At 44.3% G+C, this 16533-nt stretch overlaps 1 long non-coding RNA gene across 2 annotated transcripts in view; it reads left to right on the top strand.

Moving 5' to 3' along the window:
• LOC123002185 (uncharacterized) overlaps positions 1–16533 on the top strand; it is a 34897-nt gene that overhangs the window by 16277 nt on the left and 2087 nt on the right. Inside the window, exon 3 of one of the 2 annotated variants that reach the window (XR_008960482.1) lies at positions 10736–12110. The exons of the other annotated variant lie outside the window; for it this stretch is intronic. This is a non-coding gene — a long non-coding RNA (uncharacterized LOC123002185). Of the gene's footprint in view, positions 1–10735; positions 12111–16533 lie in introns of those variants that run through there. 2 annotated transcript variants of the gene reach the window in all.

Here is a 16533-nt window from a genome sequence, read left to right as displayed (position 1 = left end):
ATGGATTTCTTACTGTTTGCAAGGGCATGTTAAAATCTTTGACCATCTTTCTACCAAGCGTCTGTCTTTTTCTTAATGATTCAAAGCAGTTCTTTGATTGGTCTAGGTATAAATTGTCATTTATATAGATGGTAGATATCTTCTACTCCTCCGTGTGTGTGTGTGTGTGTGTGTGTGTGTGTGTTTTAATCTTCTTTTGAAGAAGTTTCTTTTGATGAAGAGAGTTTCTAAGTTAAGTTCAGTTGAATTTATCAATTTCTTTCTTTTTTTTAAAGTTTTATTTATTTAAGTACTCTCTGCACCCAACACGGAGCTCGAACTCACAGCCCCGAGAGTTGCATGCATGCTCCTTCAGCTCCTCTGACTGAGCCACCGGGTGCCCCTCAATGTATTTTTTTTTTTTAAGTTTTGGAGGTAAAATTTAGTGATTCATCATTTGCATATAACACCCAGTGCTCATCACACCCTCAATGTATTTCTTTACTGCTAGTGCCCTGTGTGTCTTGTTTAAGTCTCCTGGTAAGCCTTGATACCCAGTAAAGCAAATCTTTCACTTTGGTTTCCCCCCACCCAAGAGTATCTGGCTATTTTTGCTTCTTTCCATTCCCATATAAGTTTTGGGATCAGATCATCAGGTTCTGGAAAAAAAAAAAGCTGAGATTTTTGATTGGGATTGCATTTGATCTATAAATCACTGTAAGGGGAATTGATGCCTTTCCATCTTGAATCTCCTGATCAATTAACATGGTATTACTCTTCATTTACTTAGGTCTACTTTAATGTCTCTCAAAAAATTTTTTTACAATATTTCAAAGAGGTTTTGTACATCTTTTGCAAGATGTTGGATCTTTTTATTAGGTACTCCTTGGGTGTAAGAAGAAGACTTGCTTTTCACTCTTTTGAACTGTGTGAATTTTTTTTTTACCATAGGCATATATTTTTCAGAATGAATTATTAAGATTTTAAAATCAGTACTGTATCATCATTGCTTGAAAATTGAAACTCTAAAGAGGTACATATTAGGAAGTCTCTCTCCTATGCCTGCGTCCATTTACATAACCCCGACTCTTTCCAAGCGGTAACTGTTATTATTAGTCTGTTGTCTATACTTGCAGAATTTTTTAAAAAATATTTATTTATTTATTTGAAAGAGCCAGCGAGCACGTGCGAGCGAGCAGGGGGAGGGGCCAGAGGGAAAAGGAGAAACAGACTTCTCACTGAGCGGGGAGCCCAACTTGGGCTCGATCCCATGACCCTGAGATCATGACCTGAGCTGAAATCAAGAGTTGGACACTCAACCAACTAATGCCACCCAGGCGCCCCTTCCAGAATTCTTCATACACACACCCATAAATCTATATTTCCTCTTGGTATGGTCTGAATATTTGTGGTACCCTCCAAATTCATTTGTTGAAATCCATATCCAGTGGACGACAACAGTAGGCAGGGCCTTTGGGAAGTGATTAGGTCCTCAGAGAGGAGCCCCCGGAAATGAGATTGATATCCTTACAAAAGTGACCCCAGAGAGCTCCCTGGTCCCCTTCCACCACGTGAGGATACAGGGAGAAATCACCAGCTATGCACCAGGAAAAGGGTCCTCACTGAACCATGCTGGCACCTTGATTTTGGACTTCCCAGCCTCCAGAACTATGAAAAATAATTTTTTATTATTTATAAGCCACCCAGTCTGCGGTATTTTGTTATGGCAGCTTGGGTGGACTAAGACACCTCTCTTCTCAAAACAGATGCCATAGATTATGTATCTTTCTGACAAAATCTCACAGGCAAGGCAAAAACACAAGGGACCAGTGGCTGTGTTCCTTACATTGAGAAGAAGCTGAGTGTGCAAATCCCAAGAAGTTCTGATAATGGGATCCCTGGAGAGGCGTTCCCCACTGTTACACTCTCTTCTCTGAACAGCCTTTTTAAATTTTTGATCATGATTTATTAAGTTACCAAGAGCCAGGCCCTATGCTATGCTAAGGACTTTATATACTCCACCTGTCTTCTCTTCTTCACCAGCAACCAGGACCCACACACCCATCCAATTACAGAAGGCACAGTGCCTAAGGCCATGATACTTACTTTTAGGGCCCCATGAAAAATACTTGAATTCTTTTCAAATCAGAAAAAAACGATAAATAGAACTCTGCCCTTATTGTATTTGTCTTTATAACAATACAATCATAAAATATAGTTTTAGATTGTCTTTTATGGAGGAATGAAACCCCACCAGCAACCTACCAGGTGGGTACTACTGTTATACAAATTATCCAAGGGAGAAAACCCAAGTCTGAGAAGTGCCTTGGCCAAGGTCAGACAGCTGGACAGTGTGGCAACAGGGACTTGAACCCAGGTGTGGAGGACCCTGCCATGGCCACCAAGCCAAAGGACCTCCAGGTCAGCCCTTTTCCTACCCAGGGCATGTGTCTGGCTGGAGCTGGGAAGGTTTATGCTGGGAGGAGAAGAGTTAGAATTCTGAGATCTCATGCAGTCTTCAAATATCTTAAGAGCTGTCACATGGAAAGAGATTAGCCCTGTTTTGAGTAGTTCCTGAGAACTGAGCTAGGATAGGTGGAGTGAGGTTGCCGAAAGTAGATTTTGATCCAGTGAGATAACGAACTTCCTGGGAGTAAGAAGATTCCTGGCAGTGACAATTTCTCCTGAAGACCAAAGAGGGGCGTATGACCCTAGCCGCTGACAAGAAAAGAATTCAAAACAAGGCTCTGTTGGAGAGGCTCACTGCCTTGGGAGGAGATCTGGATGAGAAAGAGATGAACTTTCATATCACTTGGACGTGGAGAGTCTACAGTTATAAATATGAGCAGTTCGTCAGTATGGGGGAGGTGGGATCCTCCCCACCTGTACCCCAGTCTCACGAATCCTTATTGAGTCCTCTCATATACCATAGGAGGGTGCCTAAGGGAATAGACTCTTTGGAAGAGCTGTTGGCAGTATCTGTTACTATTTAGACTGTACCTGGGACTTAGCAGCTCTATATGGAGGAATCTGTCCTATGATATAAACACACAGATGAGCAAAGGCATTTGCCCAAGCGTATGCCACAGTATGCTTATAATTGCAAAAGACTGGCAACAGCTTGTGTGTCCATCAGGGAACTGGTTAATTGGATGACACAGGATTGCTATATTGTGAGTGATGAAGACCCCCACCTTTGAGGATGTTGCTCTTAGGGAGGGTGGGGAGGGCATCATACAATTAATAAACATCCTTAATAAGTTAAATCATGCCGCACAGTTAGAGACTGGCGGGGGCTACGTGGCATGGAGGTGGGGGCAGGGTACAATTTTAAGTAGGGTGGCTGGGGGAGGCCCCACTGAGGTGACATCCGACTGAGAAAGACCTGAGGCTTGGTGGGACGCCTGCCCCTTCCTGTCATTCTTTTTTCAAGTTTGTTTTGTTTTGTTTTGTTTTGAAGTAGGCTTCTCGCCCAGCGTGGGGTTTGACCTCACAACCCCATGATCGAGGATAGATGCTCCAACTACTGAGTCAGCCAGGTGCTCCCTTCCTCTATTCTAAGGGGAAATTTGCTGTGATAACACCTTTGATGGGCCTGGCATCCAGCAGGCCTTGGAAGGACTATAGTTCACTTTAGTCTTGAAAATTAAAAGAAGCTCACAAAACTAAAAGCATTTCAGTTTGCAAACCAAGAGTGGGAGGGCTTGGGGTCTGCCGACTGTCTTATCTGCTTCCCAGAAAGGAATTGAAACATCTCATTGGAGGGAAAGGTCCTGCCTGTACATCCTGTTCGCCTGCCTGCCTTTGTAGCAATCGGCCCATTGTGTTTCCATCAGTTTAACTGCCTGGGGAGGCTCCTCAGCTCCCTTTGTACTTGATAAGGGCCCACAGGGCCTCCTCCATTAGGCAATGATGAAGCCACTGGTGTGGAAAGTCTCTCCCTGGACAGGAGGTCACTAGTCAGCAGCTCCTTAAACCACAGGAGTTGGTCCCTATCAATACATTTATTCTGTGTCTTGGCAACAGACAGATGGGAGGTACCAAAAGGATCAGTTGCTTGCTTTCCCTGACTCCAGGCAGGCCTTATCTGGTTCCTTCTAAAACTGTGCTCTAATGGGGTCTGCTCTGGTTTACATGTTACCTGAAGTAGAGAAAGGGGCTCCTTCAAGGGAGAAGAGACAAATAGAATTTTTACACAAAACCAGAAATAAGTATCCCAAGACACATCAATACATTCCCAATGGAGGGATGAGGAAAGGCTTCAGTGGCACCAACAACACTGCTGGTGGGACAAGAGAGGACACAATTGGGGTTTTGACACGGAAATGGGGGATGGTATCCTAGGCAGAAGGCACAGTTAAGAAAAAGGCATGGAAGCTGCTAACAAGGGAGCATATTCGAGCTGTTCTAAGTAGTTCCTTTTGTCCAAAGCACAGTGACAAAGAAAAGAATAAATAATAGTGATAACTAACATTCCCTGTGCACTTGTCTGTGCCTGGCAGCATTCAAAAGGCTTTCTACTCCGTCTGATCCTCCCAACAATCCTGTAAGAAAGTATATTAATATCCCAACTCTCTAGGTGAGGAAGCAGAGGCAAAGATACCTTGATAAATTGCCCATTTGTGGCACCACCAATAATAATAACCACAATAATCAACTGCTACTGATTGATCACCATGTCCCCTGAGTGTTGGCTGTACCTCCTCTGATCTGACCCTCGATGTCCAGGTGAGGAAACTGGGGCTTGGGTAAGAGTAAAATTTTTGTATATTATTGAAGCTAAGTTGGTATTAATTCTCACCAGCTTGTTATAAACTAAGATGTTAATTGCAATTCCCGGGGCAACCACTAAGAAAAGAACTGGAAAATATATAATACAAGAGATAAGGGAATCAAAATGGTATACTAGGAAATATCTATCTAATGACCAAAAAGTAAGCAGTCATGGGGGAATTGAGGAATAAAAAAGATACGACACCGAGAAAACAAATAGCAAAACAGCAGAAGTAAGTCTTTACTTACCAGTAATCACATTCAATGTAAATGGATTAAACTCTTCGATTAAAGAGCAGGTCGACAGAACAATCAAATAACACGAACCAACGTTATGCTCACTAGAGATCCAAAGACACAAATAGACTGAAAGACAAAGGATAGAAAAGGTATTCCACGCAAATAGTGGTCAAGAGAGCTGGAATGGTTATACTGATATCAGGAAAATAAACTTTAAATAAGAAATTGTTACAAGAGACAGGGGCGCCTGGGTGGCTCAGTCAGTTGAGTGTCACACTCTCGGTCTCAGCTCAGGTCATGATCTCAGGGTTGTGAGATTGAGCCCTGCATGGGGCTCAGAGCTCAGCATGGAGTCTTCTTGTCCCTCTCCCTCTCCTCCTCATTCTCTCTGTCTCATAAATAAATAAATAAATAAATAAATAAATAAATAAATAAATAAAATATAAATAAATTATATATATATATACACAAAGAAAAGGTAGTTTATGATACCCACAGATCCCAAAAGAAAGCCTTCCATCCCATGGGGGAGGGAGCACACAGGGGTGTCCCGGGGGCAGTCAGGAGCTAGAGGGATAAGGCAGAACTGTGGGCAAGAGGAGCCTTTATTGGGGTTTCAAAGGGAAGGAATGGGAGAGGCAGAGTAATAAGGCTTAGGATTGGTGAGTTCGAATAATTTCAGCAGGCTCTTGGGTATAGGAGCTGTCCCGAGTTGTCTGATACCTGGCCCTGTAAACTATAAAACATTGCTGAAAGAAATGAAAGAAGACCTAAATAAATAGGTCTTTTTCATGTCTTTGGTTTGGAAGACTTAATAGTTTTAAGCTGAAAGTAGTATATAAAGGCAATCTAATGATTTAATGTGATCTCTATAAAAATCTCAATGTCCTGGGGCGCCTGGGTGGCTCAGTCGGTTAAGACTCCAGCTCTTGGTTTTGGCTCAGGTCAGGATCTCAGGGTCATGAGATCGAGCCCCCTGTCAGGCTCCACACTCAGCACAGAGTCTGCTTAAGATTTTCTCTGCCTCCGCTCTGCCCCACCTTCCCTCCCCCACCAACTCTGCTGTCTCTCTCTCTCAAATAAATAAATAAAATTTTTTAAAAATCCCATTGTCCTTTTTAGCAGACGTGAAAGACCCAAATGTAAAATTTATATGGTAATTTAAGGAACCCTGAAAAGCCAACAGGATCTTGGGAAAGAACAAAGTTGGAAGACTCACACTTTGTGATTTCAAACTTTCTATGAAGCTACAATACTTGAACAGTTTGATACTGGCATAAGGATAGACATACAAATGAATGGAATAGAGCTGAGAGTCTGGAAATAAGCCCATGTATCCATTGTTAATGGATTTTGACAAGAGTGCCAAGACTGTTCATTGGGGAAAAGAATAATCTCTTCAACAAATAGTCATGGAACAACTGGATATTCACATGCAAAAGACGGAAGTCAGACCTTGAACTCACATTGTTTACAAAAATTAGCTCAGAATGGATCAACAACCTAAATATAAGAGTTGAAACTATAAAATATTTAGAAAAAAACCTAGAGGCAAATCTTCATGACCTTGGATTTGGCAGTGGCTTCTTAAATGTGACACCAACAACACAAGCAGCAGCAACAACAAAAATAGATTAATGATAATAATAACGAATAATATTTTCCAGTTTATCAAAATTGAAAACTTTTGTGCACCAAAGCACACTGTCAGGAGAGTAAAAAGACAACCCACAGGATAGGAGAAAATGTTTGCAAATCATACATTTGATAAGGCTCTGGTATCCAAAATGTGCAAAAAAACCCCAAAATGTTTACAACTCAAGAACAAAAAAAACAAGTAACTCCATTTAAAAACAGGCCAAGCGTTCGAAAAGACATTTCTCCGAAGAAGATACTCAAATGGGGCACTTGGGTGGCTCAGTCAGTTAACATCTGCCTTCAGCTCAGTTCATGGTCCCAGGGTTCTCAAATTGAGCCCCACATCGGGCTCCCTACTCAGCGGGGGAGTCTGCTTCTCCCTCTCCCTCTGTCCCTCCCTGAGATGGTACTCTCTCTCTCTCAAATAAATACGTAAAATCTTAAAAAAAAAAAAAAAAGATACTCAAATGCCCAACAAGCAGATGACAAGAGGCTCAACATCGTTAGTTACTGGGAAAATGCACATGAAACCACGATGATGTCACTTCACAGACACTAGGATGACCACAGAAAAAACAAAAAAAGAAATAACAAATTTTGGTGAGGATGTGGAGAAACTGGAACACTTATGCACTGCTGATAGGAATGTAAAATAGTGCATTCTCTGTGGAAAACAGTCTGGCAGTTCCTCAAAAAGGTAAACAGACCAAAACAAACAAACAAACAAACAAACAAACAAACAAAAAACTGCCATATGATCTAGTCCTTCCATGCCTCGTCATATACCTCAAAACAGAAAACAAGTGTTCAAACATTAATTTGTACACAAGTGTTCCCAGCCTCTTTATTCATAACAGTCCAAAAGTAGAAACGACCTCAGTGTCCATCACCCATTGACTGGATAAATAATGTCTAGTCGATTCAAACAATGGAAGAGTTCTCAGCCACAAAAGGCAGTGAGGTCGTGATACGCTTGACAGGGTGGATGAATCTTGAAAGCCACTAAGTGAAACAACCACTCACGCATAAAAAGCCACGTATTGGATGCATCTATTTATATGAAATATCCAGAACAAGTAAATCCATGGAGATGGAAAGTAGTTAGTTGTTGGCAAGGCCAGGGGGTGGGGAAGCAGGGAGTGGGGAGTGGCTGCCTAATGGGGATGGGGCTTCCCCTTGGGGTGACACGAATGCGCTGAAAAAGATGGTGTTGGTTGCACAATGTGGTCGATGTGTTAAAAGCTGCTGACTTGTATCCTTTAAAATGGTGATTTTTACGTTATGTGAATTTTACCTCAATCGGTTAAGAAATGAATACAAATGAGACCCAACTCAAAGAATGGGATATGAGGAGAGTTTTGCTAAGTGTTTCCAGGCAATCCTGGATCTCTGGAAGAGATTCTGGAAGTTGTGTTTTCCTCTGACCATTGTGGTGCTTGAATGGGATCCTTGAAAGAGCTTGGGTCACCTCACCAACCCTTTAAAAAATGGCGTCCATCTATGGGGGAGGGTATGAGGCCATCACTGGCATGCAGTTCTGCTCTGTGCCCTGAATAAATACTACCCACCGAGTAGGTAGGTGGGGGTTGCAGTTTTCAGCCTGTGCTCTTCTTGGGATGTGGTTGAGTCTTCTCAAGGAGATGTTTTTTTAAAAAGTTGCACTGAGGGGTCCTTTCACGAATTTGCTGGAGGCCACCATATATGCAGCAGCAGCCTAGAGCAATGCATGAAAATATAAAGAAAGAAGGCCAGGGACCCAAACACAAGTCATGTTTTAAACCTGCTAAGCGTCTGTACATCTGGTCATGTTTAACATTAATTTTTCTTACCAATAGGGAGAATGGATTTGCATAAAAAAGTCTAATCCATCACCCTAAACCAAAATCTTTTGACTCATGTATCTAAAATGTCCAGTGATAGGGGGCCTGGCTGGCTCAGTCCGAGGAGCATGAGACTCTTGACCTCACAGTTGTGAGTTTGAGCCCCACGTTGGGCGTAGAGGTTACTAAAGTAAAATAAGGGGCACCTGGGTGGCTCAGTCGGTGAAGCGTCTGACTTCGACTTGGGTCATGATCTCAGGGTCCTGGGATGGAATCCTGCGTCAGGCTTCTCATTCAGTGGGGAGTCTGCTTGTCCTCTGCCCCTTCCCCTGCTTGTTCTCTCTCTCTCTCTCTCCCAAATAAATAAATTAATAAAATCTTAAAAACAATAATAATAAAACTAAATAAAATAAAACATCCAGTGGTAAATTCGGTTTCAGTCATGGTCCAGGAGCTCAAGAGCCTCACCAACCTTACTTGGTTCTGCTTTTCTCTTTGTTGGTGACACTGTCAGCCGGGTTCTTCTCACTCACGGTCACAGATGACACCCAGCATTGCCAGCTAAATTCTTGCTTGTTATCCCCAAAGAAAGACTACATCCCTTGCCCAATAGCTCCAGCCCATGTCTTGAGTGTGAATCTCATTGGCCTTGCTGGGGTCACATGTCCATTCCTGAGCCAATCATTGAGCTGGGTGTGTGTGGCGCGTTGTAAGTGGCTAGAACTGGGTCTTATGCACATTCCTATAGCCACTCTGAAAGGGGAGAGCAGGGAGTTAATAGTTCCCCAATGGAAGTTTAGGATGTTGTTGTTGGAAGAATGGACAATGGAAGCTGAGTGCAGACAACAGGTGTTTAGGGGATTGTTTTGTTTTAGAGAGGGAATGGAAGGAGCAGAGGGAGAGAGAGAATCTTAAGCAGGCTCCCTGCCCAGTGCGGAGCCCCATCTCACAACCCTGAGATCATGACCTGAACCGAAATCAAGAGTCGGATGCTCAACGGACTGAGCCACCCAGGTGCCCCAAAAAGCAACAGATGTTTAAAGCACATGATGAAGCTCTATGCAATCTGCCTTTTTGAATTCACTTTGTGCCTCCCTGTCTCTCTGACCTTGTCACTTGAGCCTGCTTTCACTTCCTCAAAGGTGCTCAATGTTTCACCTCGGGGACCTTCCGCACGCTGTTCCCTGTATCTGAAATGCTCTTGCACCACTGTACCTGGCCGACACCAACTTACCCTTTCGCTCTCAGCTCAAGCATCACCTCCCTGGGGAAGCTTGGCCGTTTTATATAGACAACTGTAACTCCCATAGCACACGCTATTCTTATAAGGTGACTTTGACACTCTCTGCGCATCGAGATGCGTGGCCCGTGTTCCCCTGCCTTGAATCCAGGTGAGCTCGAGCCCACCAGAGTGCCACGACGTGACTTTGGAAGGAGTGACATTATGTGACTTTCATAAAAGGTGGAAAGCTTCTGCCTGGCTCTCTTGGGAGGCTCACTCTTGGAACCCAGCCACCATGCCATACGGAAGCCCAAGTAGCCATGGCAGGGCCCCCCCAGGGAGGGGAACTGGGATTCCTGGTCCCTATCCCTGGGTGACAGCCAGCTGATAACTAGCTCTGACTTGCCAGCCAGACATGTGATGAATGATCTGAAAAGTGGATTCTCTGCAATCTTCACAACATCAAGTGAGAGAAGCCAGACATAACAGGCCATGTATTGTCTGCTTCTATTTATATGAAATGCCCAGAATGTTAATATCTATAGGAACAGGAAGTAGAGTAGTGGTTGCCAGGGGCCAGGGAGAAGGAAGCACAGGGAGTGACTTTCAATGGGTACAGGATTTCTTTTTAAGGGAATGAAAATGTCCTGGAATTAGATCCTAAAGATGATGGCACAACTTCGTGGATCGACTCAAAACCACTGAGTTGGACCGTTGAAAATGGTGAATTTGATGGTACGAAAAAATGAAATCTTTAAGAAAGTCGACCCGCCAATCCCAGCCAAGCTGCCCTGGCTGATGCCATGTGGAGCACAGACTCACTGTCCAGGCCCAGTTCTGCCCAAACTGCAGCTTTATGGACAAAAATAAAAGTTGCTGTTTTAAGCCACAAAGTTTGAGGATAGTTTTGTTACAAAAGAATAGATGCTGATGCTCATAGACAAGTTTCCCCCAGCCACCTCCACAGTGTGGGGCAGGGTCCCTGTTGTCTCTGTATTTATTCTAGCTCCGCTGTCAGTGTGTGTTTAAATATATGACTAATTGCTGTCTTCCTCATTGACAGCTCTGTGCAGTGTCTTGAGCAAGAACCAGTCCCCAGGGGTGTATGTACCCACAGTGTTTGAGAACCATGCGGCAGATATCAAAGTGGATGAAAAGCAGGTGGAGTCGGCTTTGTGGGACATGGCCGGGCAGGAAGATTAGGGTCACCGGAGGTACCTCTCTTACCTGGACACTCACGTTCTACTGATGCATTTCTCCACTGACAGCCTTGATAGTTTGGAAAGAAATTCTAGAATAATGGTCTCCGGAAGTCAAGCATTTCCGTCTCGACACACCCATCAGCCTGCCTGGGAACAAGAAGAGTCTTCAGAATGAGGAGCCCGCAAGGCAGGAGCTAGCCAAGGTGAAGCAGGAGCTGTACAGACCTTTTCTACCTTCCTTCGGGTTCATGCTTGAGGCACACATAACTCGCCAGCATTCATACCCACTTCTGAGTGACAACAAAGCTGAATAGATAACCAGGACCCAGCAGTGGTGTCATAGATAGGAAAGTCAGAGCTGCAACCGGCCAGGGATGGGTTTGTAAGAGTGTCATCAAGAGCCGGTGAGGCAAGGGTAACCCAGCCAGACATCGCCTTGCCTGGCTGGGTTCAAGACTGGCTCTGCCACCCATCCCCTATGTGACCTTGAACAAAGTGCTTGACCCTTCTCTGCTTGGGTTTTAGCAGGTATATTCTCATAATGAGTGGAGGTCGGAGAGCAAAGAAAAGTCTTACCTGCGACAAAAATTTGGAAAATTGGAGGAGATTTTGGCGAGGGCATCAGTATTATACTACATTCTTCTCCAGCATGAAGAAGTCCTTATTGTATGGATCCGTGAGTTCACTGAAGCAACCACACATCACAGATTTGTCCAGTCCAGGTGCGATATCAAATAATCTGCAATAATATCTGCAATAATCTGCAAATAATATCAAATTATTTGCAATAATGCAAATGAGATGGAAAACCTTGGAGCTGGCGTTAGACTGAGAGGGTGGTCAAGTCTCTGCCCAGCTGTCTGAACTTCGGCAGGTCACTATGCACCTCCCCCCGCCCCCCGCCCCAAGCCCTCCATTCCTCTTCGCACCCTTAAATAGCACCTACCTCCTGGGGATAAATTAAATGGTGCATGCAAAATGTTTCACAGAGTACCTAGAATAGGGATGACTACTTCAAAAACAACAGCCGCTACCCTTTTTTGGAGTGTGCTCAGCGCAATGATATTGCAAATAAAGACAGAAGCTATTTCCCCCTTAATACATGCAGAAAGAATTTGAATTCTCTGGGATTCCGACCCATCCCTTTGAATCAGCAGTTTGGATTCGGTTGCCATAGTCTTAGGGGCCATGAATGGCCAATGTGGAGGCATGTCGTATTTTCAAAAGTTGCCTTGACTTGTCTGACAAGGAGATACTGTTTCTATAATGTAGTTGACTCCAATTTGTAAAATTCCATCTACAGATTTTTTTTTCTTCCTAATTTCTACAACCTCTTGCTGCAGGTCCTAAGAAAAGGCATGCCCACCAGGAGGGGTGACTAAGTCTTTGTAAGACACTTGACTGGTTTGAACTCAACTCTGTCCAGCTGGGTTCCTCTGATAAAATACATTTCAGCAAGAGTTACCTCTAGAATTCCTGAATCTCTAATCCTTTTTGTAAACAAGGCATTGAGTAAATGTATTGCTCATCCCCCTGAAAAAGACCTTTAGAAAGTGGCGCTCTCATTTTACACGGCAGATCCATTTTACTTCCTCCAAAGGGCTGACATTAATATCCACTGCCTTCCCCAACTCCCCCCTCCACAAAAAAAAAATTCCTCATTAGAACCTCCCACACATCAACATTCCAATGTGAGAACCATGTCTATGCCACAGCTCAGAAGCTGGAACCTGTCATCTCCATGGGTTGCATTTTCTCAGTCACCAGAGGCAAGGCGGGGGTACAATCCCAGCTCCATCACCCTGTCTACTTGCTCTGGCTGGTTACTTCTCGGAATGTCAGTTTCATCTGTGAGAGAAACTGCCTTGCAGACCTTCGTTCATTGGGTCAATCTGCCAATGTGTGTACCAGAGATGATCACTATAGGCAAGACCTCTGTCCTGTAAAGCCATCAATGTGGGCGCCAACTGTGAAATAGAATCGCAGCCCAGTGCATGTGGGCAGCACTGCCACGGGGGTGGTGCAGGGTGGGGGAGTTCTGGAACCATCTGAGGATGACTTATGCTCAACGTTCCTGCCACCCTCCAGGTGTTGTGCAGGGAACGCCCTTTGCTCCAGAATTCCTGAGTGATGAGTCACCCTCGAGAACCTGGGGAAGTGGAGCAGAGGGGGGAACCAGAGGCCCCCACACTTATTACGGGTCTCTGGGATTGAGTCACACATTCCTTGGGAAGCTGACTGTGGTGCATTTGTTAGAGAGGGCCATTGGAATCAACATCTAGAGAGGGGGTTTGGGGGAGGGGAGGAGAAAGTTGGACGGCTCCACAGTCCCCAAAAAGGCCTCAACCTACCCCCTCAGGAAGCTCTGAAGTTGAGGAGATCCCAAAGAATTGTCCCAAGCTGGGGTAAGGAGGCTGGACCTTTAGACCCTAACATGGCTCAGGCACTGAAAGTGGTCTGCCCCAAGGAGGGGGCATGACCCTGGGTTTCGGAGGGTGTCATGGGTCTGGTGCATCTCTACTTGGAAGCCTTCTCTTGTCTCCATACCTTTCCCTTTTCTCAGTCCCTCCCACCTCCCAAAATAGATTGAGAAAAAGAGCCTAACCTGGCCAGGGAAGTTTTAGGAAGAGCCGAGGTATAAACTGAGACTTGATGAAGGAGCAGAAATCAACTAGGGAGGAGGAAGGGGAAATTTCTGGATGGACATGTGCCAAGGCCCAGCAGCAAGAGAGGGAGGGAAAGGAGGGAGGAAGAGGGAGAGGTGTTTCTCACTTCAGGATAACCAAAAATAGCTGCATAGGGGTCGCTGGACTTGGGGTCCAGTCATGACTTTGCCAAGTGCTCAGAAGTTACTTAAACTCCCCAAATGCCAGTTTCTCTGTACAAACAAGGGTGATTGATACTACCTGCCTCTCAGTTGTTTTTAGGATGACAAGAAATAACACACACATAGTAAGGGCTTCCTAAGTGTTAGGTGTCGTGTTCCTTATTATTGGCTATTGCTCAGAAAATATTTATTTATTTGTTTGTTTTTTAAAGATTTTATTTATTTGACAGAGATAGAGACAGCCAGAGAGAGAGGGAACACAAGCAGGGGGAGTGGGAGAGGAAGAAGCAGGCTTATAGCAGAGGAGCCTGATGTGGGACTTGATCCCATAACGCTGGGATCATGCCCTGAGCCGAAGACAGATGCTTAACCGCTGTGCCACCCAGGCGCCCCTATTGTTTTTTTTTTTTTAAGTAGGCTCCACCCCCAGCACAGAGCCCAACAAGGGGCTTGAACTCAGGACCCTTAGATCAAGACCTAGAGCTGAGATCAGGAGTCAGACGCTCAACTGACTGAGCCACCCAGGCGCCCCCAATAATGGCTGATCTGTTCATCGGATACCCTTTGCCTGGAAAAATGATAGAACAAGGAGTCAAGAGTCAGCAAACTTTTTCTTGAAGAGCCAGATTCAATATTTTAAGCTTGTGGCCATGTAGTCTCTGTAGGAACTACTCAGCTCTAATAGCATGGAAACAAGCACGGTCCACACATAGAAGACAGGCAGGGTTGCATTCTGGTAAGACTTCATTTCCAGAAACAGGTGGCGGTCCCATGTGCCAACACCTGAACCTGTATTATTAAGACATCAAAACAAGGTTCTGTGGTTGAAGGAGACATTTCAGGTGTCTTTCCCTGCCTTGCTCAGAACGTTCTCCGTACACACCAGTTCCATACATCCGCATCGGTTTACAATATCAACTAACGATGAAATAAAAAGTGAGACACAATGATAAAATTCTCATCCTGTCATCATAAGACCTCAGGATTCAGATTCCATGAAGCTCATAAGCGGCCATTTATTCCACTTGAAATGATCCATCGCCATGAGCTTGTGTCAGAAAACTGACGGCAGTAATGAGGCATCATGCAGGGACTCTGCGTTGACTTCACATAGATATATGAAGGTCATTGCCCTTGCTTGGTTTAACCCAAAAAAGCAGAATCTGAGTCAAGGGCTGATTTGCATATAGTTTATTTTGGGAAGAATTCTGGGAAACTGTGAATGGGGATACTGAAGAGGGAGACGCCTATGCAGTGGTGGGTTATTGAGATGTTCACTGCCCTGGGCTCAGTCCCAATAGAGATCCCATAAGGAACTACCTAGAATATGTCTCAAAAATGTCCACCCAAGGGGCGCCTGGGTGGCTCAGTTGGTTAAGTGTCCCGCTTGATTTCGGCTCAGGTCATGATTTCAGGGTGGTGAGATCCAGTCCTGTGTCGGCTCCACACTCAGCACAGAATCTGCTTGCGATTCTCCTTCTTCTTCTGCCCCTCCCCCTGCTTGTGCTATAAATAAATAAGCAAAGAAGAAGTGTCCACCTGAGACATGGATTATCCACTCTCTCTCCTTGGTCAAAGGAGGTATTAAATCCCTTACATTTCCCAGAATTGAGCATGTTAAGGTACTTCATGCAGTCAAGAGGAGGCACAAAGAGGTTGCCCCTGCACATACCAGGTTATGCACAGTAATGCGTGCACATAATTGAATCAAAATTTAAATCAGATTTAGTCTATGGATTAAGACATACATCTCTCTATGACCATTACTGTCTAGCATTCCAGTCCTCCTTCTCAGGGGCAATTTTTGCTTTACTTTTTTGTATATCTTTCCAGAGGTATTCCAATGTAGGCAATCAAATGCTTAGTATTTTTCCTTTCTCTAAACCATTGGTGACATACCGCACACTGTCTACTGGACTGTGATTTTAAAAATTTCTATCTGTGCATATTGCTGATGATTACATATGTATATGTTTACAACTCTTTCTTCTTTAAAATGACTGTTTCATTTATGACTGTACCTTAATTTACTTAACCAGTTTCCCTACTGATGATATTGGTATTTCCAGTAACTTTGAAACAGTCAAGTTGATTGAGGTATCCATGCAATAAAGTTCATTCTTCCAAGTGGACAGCTCTATGAATTTTGATCAGTGCATACAATCAAGTAATCACAACCAAGACATAGAATAGTTCCATGACTCCAAAAATCATCCTAGTGCATCCTTATGGACAGTGCCCTTCATTATCTCAGCCCCTGGCAATCTCTGATGAGCTTTCCATACCTTTTCCAAAGGGTCTTTGCCTTTTCCAGAATATTATGTAAGTGGAATCCTACATGATGTAGATTTTTTTAAAGATTTTATTTATTTATTTGACAGAGAGAGAGACAGCCAGTGAGAGAGGGAACACAAGCAGGGGGAGTGGGAGAGGAAGAAGCAGGTTCTCAGCAGAGCAGGGAGCCCGACGTGGGGCTCCATCCCAGGACCCTGGGATCACGCCCTGAGCCGAAGGCAGACAGGACCCTGGGATCACGCCCTGAGCGAAAGGCAGACGCTTAACGACTGAGCCACCCAGGCGCCCCCATGATGTAGCTTTTTGAGTCTTGTTTCTTTCACCAAGCGCGATGCGTCTGAGATTCATCCACGTTGTTTTATGTATCAGTGGCCAGCTCCTTTTTATTATTGACCCTTTATTATCCCATGGTATAGATATACACCATAGCTCATTTATATACATTCACCAGTTGGAAAGTTAGGTGATTTCCAGGTGGGACAATTACGATTAAATCTGCTACTATTTCATACTAGATTTGTGTAGAGATAAGTTTTT

Source organism: Ursus arctos, unplaced genomic scaffold (genome assembly GCF_023065955.2).
Source record: "Ursus arctos isolate Adak ecotype North America unplaced genomic scaffold, UrsArc2.0 scaffold_2, whole genome shotgun sequence".
Taxonomy (NCBI): domain Eukaryota; kingdom Metazoa; phylum Chordata; class Mammalia; order Carnivora; family Ursidae; genus Ursus; species Ursus arctos.
Note: the sequence above shows the minus strand (reverse complement) of the source record. Positions and strands in the feature narration are given on the sequence as shown.